Genomic DNA, 13014 nt, shown 5'->3' on the forward strand with positions numbered 1-13014 from the left:
TCAGGCAAGAAAGCACCTTCAGACTGACAGTGGAATTACGAGAGGACTACATTTCATCATAATCTTTACATCCTCCACTGCCTACCTTGCACAGGCACAGTTTTTGATGAGGCATCTTCCTATCAATTTCCCATGAGTTTTCAAACTCAGTACAGCACACCTGGCTAGGTCCCTCTATCCAGGTGGCATTGACCAGCATTTGTCAAAAGGGCAAAAAGCAGAAAAAAAGAGGGAAAAAAATTAAAACAAAACAAAAAAAACCCCAGTCCAGTCAGAGCTTGAAATAAACCATTACCTACATCCTTGCAGACACCTTTGACTTCACCTAATTGAAATCCTTCTGTTGCTTCTGAACACCTTGCCATTAATTTCTAAATTATTGTTTAATAAGCTAATGAATAGAAGCCCTTTAATATGAAGCCCCACATGCTTCTAACCAGAGGTGAAAATTCACAGTTTTTTCCTACTTATTAATTTAGTTGCAGTTTCTAATCTATAGCACTTCTTTATTTCTAGCCTCCTGATAACATCATGACCTTTTCTTCAAATTCTTTTTATTAATGAGACTTTTTTTTCCCCAAATGCTTTTGGAAATTGAAACAATACTATGGAGTTAGGCAGAGAAAATAGCAAAAAGGTTCAAGACTAGAAATTTAACTCTGACACATGGAGTATGATATAAACTATAGATGTTATGGCTACTGTTTTTTTAAATATTTAAACAAACACTAATGGATTAATTGAAATTGGATACAATTCCTTAATAATACAATCCTCCAGAACACTGGTTTTGTTCTTTCTTCATTTGCTAAACGGAGATGCAACATTTACCCAACTTCTCTGGAGGGCACCATCACACCTGCAAGTGAAAAGTGCTATAGGAGATATACATAATGGATGCATCTTAATTTCTTCTTTGTTGCTAGAGATAATGGCATTAAAAATTGAAAACATACTTTAATTTAAACATAAGGTAAGATGATTCTGAATCTATTATAATTTCTCATCCTATTGATTAAGGTCTAATATAACAAATAGCTAAAAATATTTATTATTATGTTAACAAAACAATGGCATGCAAATACTCCTCAGAATAACCAAAACATATATGAAACACTGCAGCCTGTAGAAAATCAGCTGAACTCCAAATCACATCAACAAGTTTTGCTAGAAATGGTTATCTTCTGAACCATGAACTACCTCATCACATATTCTCTTATTCAAATTATTCAGGCATGCCTAAGAAAATTTTATCTTCTTCGAACATAAGACATATATTTTTTGCATGCACATTTAAGCTTCTATAGGAGAAAATACAACAATTGAAGCTATTTCAAGAACTTACTTTAAGCTACAGTAGCGTCATTTTCTGGCTCTGTGTAGGCCTAAATAAATAATTTTCTACACATCTGTGACTCAGTCACAGATCTTTTCCACCTTTAGTAAGCAAAAACAGCTATCAACATTTGAATAAAGAAGCAAAATAAAAATGCTTTAGTAGTCTTCCCAAATGGCTGAAATTACCTTCCCAAATGTAACAACAACATGAATCACAAACTGGGCCCAAATTTTTCAAATAGTGCACATTAAGATGATCATTAACATTTTTTCTGTGATGGATTGAGTTCTCCCTACCAAAACATTTATATTACAAGGGCCTTAAGGTTGGTAGGTATGTTTGTTGCTTTTCTTAAAATTAAGAAAACATATCACCTACGGAAAAATCAGTGTGCTTGTACATGTATGTGTATAAAAAACCTGAACTTTTCAACAGTCTCACATGCTGTTTTGCTGCCCTATCACTAAGAATCAGAAGTCTCTGTGCAAATTTCTCAGCAAATCTGCCAGTTTCATTATTTATTCTCACGCAGTTTTTAAAGGAAATCCAGTAATAATCTAATACTAAGAAAAGTGATCATTTAACCCTATTTTTCTGCCTGGCCTGATCTTTAAAAATCAGTATTCAATCCATTAAATACATTCCCTCCTATTGCTCAAGAGCTTCCTTTCCTTAAGACCTTCCATTGAGTGAACTCTCTGAAAACCTTTTAAATCCAAGTGCAGTATAGCAACTTGATCACCATAATTCACGTTTGTCAGATCCTTCAAGGCCCTCTGCTCGATTTGTATGGAGTGACTTTGCCTCCAAAATCAGGTGGATTCCTCCCCAGTATTCCTGGTTTGAGTATGACTATTTTCTTTACCAACTTCATTATTCTTTGAGTATAGAAGTCAGTCTTCCTTGTGTGCAGCTTGCCCACTCCTGCACCCCGTTTTAGAAACCAGCATCACATGTCAAATCCATTAATTTTCCTGGTATCAAGAACAATTTAGGAGACAATTTTCATGCCACAGTTCAAACACTTAATTTTTTAGTTCCTGTAGAACCTGTGAGCAATTGCCATCTGGTTCTGGAGACTAATTTCTCTTTACTGATTTAGTCTAAAACTTACTCTTGACACTTCCAATTAAGGCAGCCCTCACACAGCGAGAGACTGATGTGAAAACTCTTCTAAACTCTCCCACTATAAAAAAAAAGCCAATGCAAAAAATTTCTTTCGCAGTTATTAACTGACTTTATCTTCCTGCAGTGCTCCTTTTTCATCCTCCTCCTCAGATAGCACACTCAGAAACTCTCCAGAAAGCTTCCTCTTGATATCTCTGCTCAAAATTCTGGTTATTTGCTTTGTTGTTGGTTTTTTTGGTTTTTTTTTTAATTACTCCCCCATCCTTAGCAATTTAGTTGTACTAATTCACTGGCAAGTTCCATCACCCATGTTACAGAAAACCAAAGGAAGTAATCAAAACTGAGTTGATAGTCATTCCACAAAGAAACTTCATTTTCCTGTCAAATCCTAGTAATAGACTGCTACTTCTCTTACCCTAAACATTCTGATGACCAGAAAAATAGTTAACACTAAGGGCATCCTTATTGCCATCTGAATTGATACAAATGGGATAATTTTCACCTCCAGAGCATCCTTACAGCTTTTCTGCAAATTCAGCAAACACGACGCAATTGGTTTGGTTCTAACCACATTTTCCAAAGCTTTCTCCATAAAGCACCTCAATTTGTTTTCATCATAAACAGCCAAAATTGTGGCCAAATGTTTTGCTCAGATTTTCAAAATCAAAGGGAATATGCCTGCAGGAACTCCTTCTTTTATGAAAATAATCACATTCCAAGAAAATGCCAAAAATATTTCAGAAATGAGTAATCTACTATCACTGACTTACAGAAAGACACCATCACCTACACAGGAGCTTTCAAATGACTGGAATAAGATACAATCCTGTATTCATGGAACATCCTGAAGTCTTCCAGAGCTGATGGTAAGATGAATAAGAGCAATAACGAATGATGCACTGCTATTTTTTCATTACTGAGTAATTCACTTTAGAAGTCATTAGGTAATTTGGGTTTAAAATGAGATGCTGAGCTGCTGTTGCTGCTATTATTTTTTTAAGTTCCAGATTCCTGACTTCAGCTGGTTGTTATGTAATACTGTAAAAGCAGATCCCTCTGGTTGCCAAGAATAGTTTTACTGAGTATACAGTTAACTAAGCAAGAGAACCCAGGGGTTCTGCAAATTACATACTGCTGTTTATTTTTTATTATTTCTCCAGTAAACGTGATTATTTCACCAATAAACCTTATTAACTGATGTCCAGTACAACACCAAGAAAAAAAAAACTGCAAGTAATACTTTGCTTGTGCTCTTGATTGCATACCATAATGTTCTGCTACATTACCTGCTGCAGAAAATTAAATTATATGCTTCCTTTAATTTTCTCACCGGCCAACACTGGAAATAAGGCTATTATATGAAAGACAGTCATTTTTATCAAAGGTTATTATTAAGTACAGATTGGCAAAAGAAACGGCAATTACCATTTTATTGGCTTTCATTAGCAAAAAAACCAGAAGACTATCTATTACTACTATGGATTCTAAGGCTTAGTTCAGTAACTTTGCTCTTTAAACTTGCGAACAGGCAACATAAATTTATCGATGTAAATTCAGTTACAGCATCAGCTTCCCTCAAGCCAAACATTTTGATTCCACCACCCAAAGGGCTTGAGAAAGCTCTTGTAGAACACCTCCAACAGCAGGTAGCACAGCAGCTCATCAAAGAGGGAAGGAGCCAGGGACCTTTGCAAGCAATGACAGTTCTCAAAGAAAACTCCCGGACCACCCTCTGCAAAAGGATTCTTTCTTTGGATCTACCTGATCCTCATTCAGATAAAGAACTGAAAAGCAAGGGTAAAATACAAACAGGCCCGTCCTTTCTGAGGCTAAGCTCTTCCATCTCATGTAAATCAAACTGAGCCCCTGTACGCAAACGAAACTCAAATCAAAGGTCACTCTGCTGATATTTGGATCTCTCATAGTTCAGTGCAGGAAAAATGAACTTATATCACTTTTGCAAAATGGAGGTATGGAGAAGAATGTTGGTCCTCCAAAGGGATATGTTTAAAAAATCTTTTATAATGGTAAAGCAAAAAAGAAAAAATAGTAAATTATCAACTCTAACACTGTGACATATCCAATATAAAATGAATCATATTAAATATATAAGCATTTTAATTGCAAATGTATGTGTAATCTTACAACAAGAAGGGAAAAAAACTGGAAGAGCCAAGTGCAGCACAGCAGGACAGAGCTGCTCTGTTTGATCAATATGGAAAATTACATTAATAGCAGAATAAAGACCCGACAGATAAAACAGCATTCAAGAAGCTGCACTATTTTTAAAACACCTGTTTACTCTTCTATCTAAATTGATAGATCTTTAAAGAACTAGCATCTCAGATCCCTAAGGTGACCAAAGTAGTGCTAAATACATCACTCCATCAGTGCAAATGAAAACTGTTTCTCAATGACATTTTTGAGTTTCTAATTTTTTGAAGGAGCAGGTTTCAAGTGTGTAACAAACAGCTCCACCTACTGTCCCACAAGCAGAAAAAGCATTTCCCAAACCTACATTTCCAGGCTGTGGCAAGTACAAGAGATTTCTTATCATGCCCTTCCACCCTGCCCCTTTGCAATGAAGCACTATGTCTGAAAACATGAATATCAAAGTAAGAAGAAGAAGAGAACCAGTCACGTAAAATCCCACTCTGAAGCTCTTCAGATGTCCTTTAGGCAAGTGAAGGTCCCCAGTCCAGTCAGAAAAGGCGTAAGAAACCCACTGAGACACAGACTCCCCACTCAGCTCCTGACACAGAGCACTGGAAGAGAAGGGAAAGATGCTCCCCAGCAGGTCTTGCTGTCTTGATGTCTTGCATAAATAGCTGGCTCTCACCACCCTCGTCTGTATCCCAGTGAGTACCTGTGTGAAAAACACTAAATCAAAGCCTGACACAACCTGTTGTGGATTTTTTTTCTGAATTTTGAATGTGCAAGATTCTTGTGTCCGAGAAGGAGTGTATCCAGCAACAGGACAGGACAGCCAGCTTGAGCTTGGATCTTCTCTACTGACATGAGGAGCAATGCTGTACCAAGCCCTACCAAATCAAGGGGCAAAATGTACGTGATCAGTTCCTACAGTCTCACAGTAGCTCAGCTGTTTTGATGCATTGGTCAGATTTTACTCAGCTTTCTTTGAGTAAGAGTCTCCTTTGTAAACAAATTATTATCAAGGGAGAAGAAAGAAAGACTGTACTTCCCTTTCAAGAATCACAAAAACATTCAAATACTACAGTGATAGGGTACTTAGAAAAGCACAATTTGTTATCTTTGAGCCCCAAACTATGGTTTGTAACTCACATAATTCTTCAAAGAGGAAAGTTAAATTTATTTAACTTTACATTTTAAAAGTTGCCTGTTTTAAGTAACCAGTAACTTAACATAAACAAAATTGACCCAAATACTACTTACATGCTCTATAGGACAGTCAGTTCTTATGCTCCAAATTAAACTAGTATAGTTCACCCACAACTCCTACCCCAATCAGCAGGCTTTAAGCACATTTGAAAAAACTTAGCTACAACTTGCTTGTGAAAAAAGCAGAGCACAACTCGTCTGTCCAGCTCTTTGGGAAACATCATGAGACTTCCCAATTACAGCCTCCTGGCAGCATTCACCATCCTCAGGTGGGATAATACCACTAGATTTGTAACCATAACTAGATGTTTGAAACTATTGTGACTTAAGATGAATAAAATATGTTCCGTTCAGAAAGGAAAAATATTTGTGAATTTCTTGTGGGGTTTTTTTGCTTGATTTTTTTTTTTTAATGATGTAAAATTAGGATGATTCAAATAAATCACACTGAAGTTAACTTTTGCTCATGTGAAGCAACTGATGTGAAGAGTCACATCAACTGATTGTAATACAGCTACTAGATGGAAAAGTTGTGTTGGGAATTTGAAAATAACCCAGTTTCATTTGCTTGTACGGGGTAACACTGGAGTAACAATGTTAGAAGAAAGAGTGCACAGAGCAGAAGTCAGAGTAGCAGCATACGGCTTCTCTTTCACACAGTCTTACCACCTTCCCCCAAAGCCTCAGGCTGGATTACAAGGCACACTTCTTCACCCTAATGTTAACTGCTCCTAAAAATGTCACCTGCCAAATGTGAAGCCATCAAAAGCAAGGCTTACAGCCCAGAATGCAAACCAGCAATGAATACGCCAAGATCCTTATCCTAGCAATCTTTCTCTGTCTCACTCTGATTGGAACCTGCTTTAGCTCCTAAATTTAGGACCTGTCAGTGTATCAAGTAGATGGCACTACAAGCTTTGGCTGAGTAGCAGTGGGGTGCACACTCAGTAGGAGTATATTTCAGTAGAAGCACAGTTTACAAGGATGCATACACTAACAAAACCTAATTCTTAGGAAAAAGCAGTGAAACCTTTTTGCCCTTTGCATGGGATGCTGGCCAGATGAGTAAGTGCAGTTACACATGGCACATTGCTGCCAAAACCTTCAAAACCAGAAAGTGCAACTTTAAGACTGTCATTTTTCATAAATACAGACTTAGTCAATAAATATGAAAACTTCTCCTATGAAGAGGAATTGATATTGAATGCCTTGTATGACATCTTTGTCCTTAATTATTAGGATAGTAAGTGGAAATGTGTCCATTTCAAGGAAGTTACCGTTTTTCCCCTTTCCCAGCAGTGAAAACATGGTTGGCTGAAGCCAGGCTTCACCAGGCACTCACAAGGACTGTTATGCCTTGACTTATGCCTTGCTACAACAGCACTCTCCTTACCTGGAGATAGATACCTATCTAACCCCTGTCAAGGACACTGAGACACTTGAGAACTGTGTTGATAGGTGGAAGCCGGACACCTTCCAGCACATTCATCAACACTACACTGAGGAGTCCAAGCTGACTTTAAGAGGGTGCCCAGTACCATTCACACATGCAGGGCAGCACATACCTCCCCCAAAAGTGGTGCCCACAAATGAATTGGTGCACTGACACTAAATTCCATGCAAATTCTGCTACTTTACAAACAGAGATACCTGAATTAGCTGTAACACTGGGCAGCTCTACCTGAGCTGATGTAACTGCAGTGGACCTGCAATTCTCCTGATTCCATCTTGTTTTGATTTCCACATCCAATAGGACAGAAAAGCTTCAGTTATTCATTCACTTCTGCTACTTAATATTTGTGTCACAGACCACTGCCAGATAAAAGCTTGGCAAATTCAGCAAAAAATGCCAACAATTTAACAACAGCTCTAAGGAAGCCGAACAGGTTTAGGGCATTTGCTTTTGGGACCAAGACTTTCACAGAGCACATCTCCAAGTCACTGCATGTGTGATCAAGTTTCCTTAATGTGTGCCCTGAACCGTGAACTATCACCTTTGCTGCAGCAGGGTAAACAAATGGATTGTCCTCCTTTTGAAAAGTACAGTTAGAAAGCACTCAAGATCCAGGGGCATAATGTATCAGCGTCTAGCAAGAAAGTTCACATAACCTGTCTCTTATAGCCCTTTGAAGCCTTAAGTGATTAATGCAAACCCAGGCAAAGCCTTAGCATCACTGTAACAAAAATATCTGTTGCAATAAAACTAATTTTATTAGTTAGCAATTTTATGCTTTGCATGTGTCTCAGTTTGAGTAAATTGGGTCAGTGCTCATTTCGTTCTTTCTTATGGATATACTAGGTAAATTCTGTATTTCTATAGATTAATAAAATGTAAAAAACTGTAAAATCCTGGAAAACACTGTGTTTAAAAGTCAGTGAAACATACAGTCAGACTCACAAAACATACTTAAACATTAATCCTCTATTTTTTGTAATGTCTTCTTTTGCTCAGTACAATAAAGCAACACAGTAAAGGTGCCTTAACACTGAGTTTAGGTTGGTTTTATGAGAGAATTTAAGAATCAGAAAGAAGAGCTATCACATTCCGATAGATTTCATATTTACTTTCATTATAGACTTTTATTCTCATATATTGCAACATGATTAGATGCATAAATCCAACAGTCTCAAAAATGTAAAAATATAAGACAAAAAATGTGATGGGAAAAGAAAACACACTCAGCACCAAGAACAGTGTGCATAAAATCACTTAGTTTGGCACTTTATTATTAAAAGAAAGAATGAAAGCTCTGCTGTACTGAAAAAAGTAGCTGTACAGATGCCAAGTCTTAATGGCTCCATATGTCTCATCAACTAAAAATCCTGAGTTTATTAAATTCCAGAGGGGAAAAAGAAGTTCATAGCAGAAGTCAAAGTCATGCCTTTTTCCTCCCAAGAAAAAGACCACCCTGGCTGCCTCTAGACATGCCATCCTAAGAAGGGTCAGAGTACAGGCTAACCCAATAGCTAGATAAGGTCCATTAGAGCATGAGGGTGAACTTCTCTACGTTTCCTCAACACAAGTATCACTCCTGATTTAAAAAAAAAAAAAGCTTTCCCCCAATTCCTTACATATGCAATGGGGATACATTAGAACATATTAAAGAAATGAAATTCCAACATGTGGGCATGATGGGGATTTGGGCCATTAGAGAATTTTGTGTTTTTCTCAATACAAAGCAGAAATTTCAGAACAATTCGTAAATTTTAAAAAAGCCTGTTCTGTGATATAGTGGGGATACTCAGCGGGGTGTAGTGCTGTAAGTTCATATAAACAGCCAGCTGTCAACAACCATCATTTGCTCTCGGCCTGGATAAGAAGGACTAATTGCCTGGGAAAGACCAGTACACAGATTACCAACAGACTCCATGCCTAGTGATCACTGACACTATGAAGTTATGTCGTGATATGACCACAGTTTGCATCTTACCAGTGTGTTTCAGAATACAGTGAAATACCACTTGTACTTCACAGGTTAAAGAAAAGATCTGGGCACTGTTCTGTTTCTCACAGTGGTTAGGTAAGAAAACATTGCCCCTCTTTTGGTGCTGGATACCTTAAAACTTCATCTGGCTAATTTTCAGTATCAAGACATTTTACTACCGGGAGCCTTAGCTGCAATTGCTTGCAACCTTGGTTACTGCAGATATATTAAGACTGAAGAGATAATGTGAAACAAAAGAGACTAAATTAAATGTTTCATTAAGTATTCTTAGATCTTTGTATTTTATTAAACCAAACTCTAAGCTTTTGTGGCTGATGGACAAAAGGATATTAATTATAAAAAGCATGTTGGTCAAAATTTGATGCTTTTCTTCCCAAGTAATATGACCATAAAATATCTGACAATATCTGACCATCTTGTATTCACCTGTATTTTTCCTGCCCTTTTTTTTTTTAATTTCAAGACTGTTTTTACTCAAAATTCAAAACATGGAATTTCAAACAATTTTTGAATACCAATTTTCTCAGCTATCTTCAGTGTCCTACATCCTGTCTTTTGTCCTACTAAAGGGCAGCTAACTAAAAGTGCTTTGAGCAACAGAAGCAAAGATCAAGGCAGCTGGGATGTCTGTCTTGGTGCTTCACCTGACACATTGAGACAGAGAAATTTATGCTTTTTGAGAACGTGTGTCAGGCAGCCAGTCACCCTAGGTTATACAAGGTGAATTATGGCAAATTGGGCAGAGAAGGGTCTTCATGAGAACATTTAGTTCATACCTCCTGCCAAGGCTGAATCTCTTACATCTATACAGCTCCTAGTGAATATTTCCTCATTCCAAAACACTGCTAGAAATGGAGATTCTAAAATTTTTGCAAGTAAGCACTACAAGCTCACTACCCCTCAGTGTTTAACGGTGCTTCTCAGTGTGAACCCTCACTTCAATTTAAACACATTAATTCATATCCTAACACCTGCTGTTTATCCCCTCTCTCTTATTCCAGTAGTTTTTTACTTATTCGGTCTGTGCAGTACATCTCAGCCTGACTGTGCTAGGCTGCAGGACCTCTGAGGTATTTCAGACTCATTCTTCGGTGCACACCGCATTTATTTCGCCTGTCTAATTGAGGTTTCTCTGTGTTACAGAGCTGCTGTTCAACAAGCATTCAGGCTAACAGCTGTGGGAGCTGTACACCTACTGAAAGAGCTCCTGCCACTTTCACCATACATCAGAAATGGTCAAATGAGGACACGGGAAGACCACACATGCCCATGTTTTCTAATTCAATACACTTTGACCTTCCTTTTTCTCATGTGACAGTCAGCGATCATTCATCCTTTCCTGAGGAGTTCATGCCACTGCCTTTCACACCTTACTAGGCATCTGTCAAAACAAGCTTTTTTATCTAAGAAACTGTGTAAAGTAGTAGCTTGCATGAGATGACACAGGAGATACAGTCAAATAAGTTCGAATATTAGAGAAACTATCTGCTTTCTGTAACACTCAGGTCCATAACACACAAACTTTACACCACCATCCTCTCTTTCTCCCCCACCCCACGTACTAAAGGCCACAATGAACAAGAAAATGCACAATAGATTTAAAATACTTACTTATTGTCTGTCCAAAGGCTAGTAGTACATGATAAACATTCAATGAGGTTGGAATTAGGACTATTTAACCTCTTTGACTCAAGTGCGCACATCATACACACATCCATCAGCTTAACAAGACTAATCTTTACAAAGGAAGACAGGCACAGACATGAGATGGTCTATTAAAAATTAATGTCATACTTTTTACAAAATTAACTATGGAAAGTTTTTTGAAATCCAACAAATCTTTCTGTAACTAATATTCATTACTTCTGCTATTCTACTATACCAACCATGAAATTAGCCTTTGTCCTATTTTTATGTACTCTAAGGATATTGCTTTATGTTTTGTACTACGCACCTCACTGACTCATTTGATCATCTTTTGAGCACACAGTGAAAACATTTCCTGAGTAAATCACACAGATAGGATTATTCTGAAGCAATTTCACCCAGGCTGAAACCACAAGACACAGAAGTTTCAGAGAAGAGGTCAAAAAGTACTCCACTTAACATGCAAAAGCTTTCCTGCAAATAGAAAGCAGTTTAGGGCTAACAAAGTAAGATCACCCATCAGGCATTGAAATCTGCTATAGAAATGAATGCTAGGTGAAAATAGATAACACTGAAAGACTACAATCTAAGTCAATGATGCGGTATCAGTCTTAAAGAGATGAAGTCCTCACAGCTACTTTCAATCTTAAATATTCAGAAATAATAACTCAAGATCTCTCCAAAGCCTTGAGTTCCTACTTATCCAAATTGATCCGATTTTTTCAGGAAAGACTACAGTATTCTAACTCATCAAAAGCAGCAATCAAGATGCATACACCCTATGTTACTTCATTCATTCAACATCTCAGCTGAGCAGCTGAAAATTCTTATTAAAGATAATTAAAATACAGAATAGCATAGCACCAGAAATGGAGGAAATCTACATCAGGAAGTTGCAATCTTTTTACACTTTATTTTAGAAGGTATTCCTCAGGTAATTGACCGAGTTCAGGTTACTCTTATTTTTCTTGCACTGAAATTTCCTAAGAAGAATTCTTATTTTCACCCTGGTGAAATTTTCACCTGACATTGCAATGAAGAGCACAAGTGTCATGAAATCTTGTATCACACCAAAATGGAATTAGGTTTTAACCTTTGGATGTATGAAAGTGCCTGTGATTCTTTAAAATTCATGTTCCCCACATTTTCTCATCTCCAGAATTTGAATAAAACTTGCTTTAATAGTCTTAATGCTGCCTGAGTCTCGTCATACAGCAAACTACTACACAATGTCAATCAAAACCATGTATCTTTAATTTTTGATAGAGGTAAAACATTCAACAATAAAGTGGCAAAGATGAAAAGTTTTTCCTTTGCCTCTTACAAATCTACGCCTATAATTACTCATGACAGCTTTAGTTAAATGAATTTCAACAAAGAAGGGCAAGCCATAAAGGCCTAATTAATTTTACAAATACTCAGCAGGATAAACTATGATTTCTCTGGAGAGTTAGAGAACCTGAAAGAACTCATCAAGAATGAGAATATGATGTGGTAACTTACAATTGTGGAAATTTTTTTCCATGAATTTTCATTCTGATTTAAACTTGCTCGAACCCACTTCAAATATTTCATTGAATTGTAGTTACAAAGTAAGCCAAGAATGTTGAAAGGTTACAGAGAAATTATTATTTTCCCACTTCATTTATCTTCGCTTCTGAAACTAAATATTTCAATTGTGTATGTATACGTATATATATATATATATATATATGTAGGGCAGAGTAGGACAACTAGTGGGTCTTACCAGTGTTCAGTTTTCTATTTTTCCAATATAGGGGAGTTTACTTGTACAGCTTCCAAAACCCAATATCTATATGGAATTTAGACTATTTAAAGTGAAAACCAGGAGAGGGGTACACTAGATAGCCAGAATTATTTAAAATTTATTCTGAAAATTAATCTGTCTTATTTCAAGATACTCCTCTTCTGCTTTCATTCAAAACTGATGAAAGAAACAAAGAATCTGCAGCATACATTGACATGGTATGTTCAAAGCACATACAAGTACCTATAAAATTCTAGCTATCCTGTACAAAGAGAAAAGCTTGGGGAAAGAAGAAATCTTATCAGAAACCTAAAGTAGTAAAAACT

The 13014-nt window shown here is 36.9% G+C and overlaps 1 protein-coding gene across 8 annotated transcripts in view; it reads right to left on the reverse strand.

Annotated features, from left to right (window-relative positions):
- The window catches only part of LOC104688987 (myosin VIIA and Rab interacting protein), a 209909-nt gene that overhangs the window by 132499 nt on the left and 64396 nt on the right, over nucleotides 1–13014 (reverse strand). Inside the window, exon 2 of one of the 8 annotated variants that reach the window (XM_039549150.1) lies at nucleotides 5102–5333. The exons of the other annotated variants lie outside the window; for them this stretch is intronic. The gene's annotated coding sequence lies outside the window, so the exon portion shown is untranslated. The remainder of the gene's footprint in view (nucleotides 1–5101; nucleotides 5334–13014) is intronic. 8 annotated transcript variants of the gene reach the window in all.

Source organism: Corvus cornix, chromosome 2 (genome assembly GCF_000738735.6).
Source record: "Corvus cornix cornix isolate S_Up_H32 chromosome 2, ASM73873v5, whole genome shotgun sequence".
Taxonomy (NCBI): domain Eukaryota; kingdom Metazoa; phylum Chordata; class Aves; order Passeriformes; family Corvidae; genus Corvus; species Corvus cornix.